Source organism: Camelina sativa, chromosome 4, assembly GCF_000633955.1.
Source record: "Camelina sativa cultivar DH55 chromosome 4, Cs, whole genome shotgun sequence".
Taxonomy (NCBI): Eukaryota; Viridiplantae; Streptophyta; class Magnoliopsida; order Brassicales; family Brassicaceae; genus Camelina; species Camelina sativa.
In genome coordinates this window covers 17557485-17559907 of record NC_025688.1, presented here as the reverse complement: position 1 = coordinate 17559907, position 2423 = coordinate 17557485, and positions in this window count along the sequence as shown.

Genomic DNA, 2423 nt, shown 5'->3' with positions numbered 1-2423 from the left:
GTTGTTGTTGTTGTTGTCATCGGTGTTGCTTCTTGGGGAGTTTAAGGTTGACGAAGAGTTGGATTTTGGTGACCCTCGTCGGTTTTGAAAACTTAGGTTTAACTTTAAGGTTTTAGTGGAAAACCATTTGAATGAATTGGAGGAAGGTTTCTCTTGTTGAGTTGCCATGTCGGATCTTTGAGATTTTATGATGTGGGCTGTGGGGTGTTATTCTACTTGGTCCTCAACCCACCTCTATATATAACATGATAGACTCACTGACTCACCATGTTGATCAATTTTATAATGCATATATAATAATATTAATACATTATCTAGGAAAGTTAATTTGTTTCTTGTGACGATCGTGTCCGGATTTTTGGACAGTTCATCTTCTATTATAATCTAATAATATATTTTATAGAATTAAGAGTCCTTTAATATATTCACTCTCTAGCTAGGACATTTCATTCATTTCGGATTGAAAAATATAGCTTACTTCTCCAAAAAATATTCAATAGTTTGAATTGAAGGAGGATATGATATTTGAACTTGTTAAATATGTCTGAACATTAGCTGTTGGGATTTAATCTTATTGTATTTTATATAATTGAAAGAGTTATATTAAAAATTGAATTCCGAAAAACAAAAGAATGAAAGAGTTGTATTAAAAAAATATATATAATAAGAAAGACATGCATGTCATTTTCGGAGAAAATCCAAGGGAACAAAAACGAGGTCCATGTTTTGTCCTCCAAGGGGAATTTCGAAGAAAGTGCTTATAAGATATGTGTTGATGGCGTAGGCTTAGCAGAGATTAAATGATTAGATAGGTAAAAGACAAAAGCTTTATGAAATTTCATCGCAACTTCCTTAATGAATGATTAAATATATAATATGACCCATCTCTATAAAATTCGATTGACTCTTCTTGTTGCATTACATCTTAAGTAATCAATCATTAGCTTGTAGGTGCACATTACTAATTTTGAGATTCACCAAAATAGTTTGATACAAAATAATTCACCATTTTATTCTAATACAAAGCTATTCACCACTAATTTGATGTATTCTTATTTTAAACTTCTGATATCTTATAATACAACTAGATAGATACTCCTTGCAGAGAGCCACACGAAACAAGCTGTCTTCCTAATCACTATTGTTTTTTTTTCCTCCTCACAAGTTCCACCACAAACAAATTTAGCCATTTGCTTGATGTAGTGTCTTTGTTATTATAGGTAATGAAAAGAGAGTATACCTAACTACAAGGTAGAAAACAACAAAACAAAACAAAATTGTTTACTTGTTAAGAAAAACGCTAGAGATCAAAGCATTCAATTTATTTTGTATCTAATACAAAAATATAATAAAATCCAAAAAAAACCTAAAATAATAATAAACAAGTGACAACACCAAATGTTCATTAGGCCCAACATTATGGAGTCATAATATGGCCCATGTTAAGCTGTTACAAGCCTCGTTTCTCTCACGAGCTTCACCCCCCTAAACAATGTATAGTCTAAAGTGAACTGGAATTTCGCATTATGTTGTATGATTATGTTAGTCTGATAGCTTGCCTTATTATCGTTAGCACATTGACAAAAAAAAAAAACGCAAGCGCTTAATATCTTTTATGTTTCAAAGTTAGATTAATTGATTTGAAAATTTTTAGTTTATCATCAATTTTGGAGTGTCTAAGGTAGAGTAAGGAAGGCATTCGTCAGACAACGAATGGGAAAAAATCTAAACCACTAAATAAAATTTGATTTCTCTGATAAGGGATGGAAAAAAGTTCATAGGCCTATAGTTAAGTTGTGGGCTTTGAACTTTCACGCCAAAGTGTGGCCTTTCTCGTATGTGGAAGCTTTGTACTTTAGAAAACGTGCGTTCTCTTGGTGGTGGTTGGGAAAAAATAATCGTCGGTCCGATATTGACAAAAAAAAATAATAGTGCGAAATAATCTTCATCTGCCAAATTTTCTTGCGAGCCGATTTGGATCATGAGAGTTGGTTAGGCTGATCTTTGGCATTTTGTCCACCGGCCTAATTTGTCACTCATATATAATATGCAGACTTGACTTTTTAAAGCGTTATAATAATGTGGATCTTTCTTTTTATAATGAAAAATCAATAACCTTCTCTTTAATCGCAAGTGAGTTCGATATATCATGGAGAAAATGCTTACGGATTTTAGTTTTTTTTTTTTTTTTTTTTTTTTTTTTTTTTTTTTTTTTTTTTTTTTTTTTTTTTTTTTTTTTTTTTTTNGTCAATTTAATATAGATAATTGGAGTTGTTTTAATTTCGGTAATATAAACAAAATGTTTAGTCTTTTAAGCATTTTTTGGTATTTTTCTTGTGTAAGTTGAGTATTAAAATATTACTTTTCGATATCTAATACTATAACTACAGTCATGATTTTAACAAAAAAAAAAAAAAAAACTA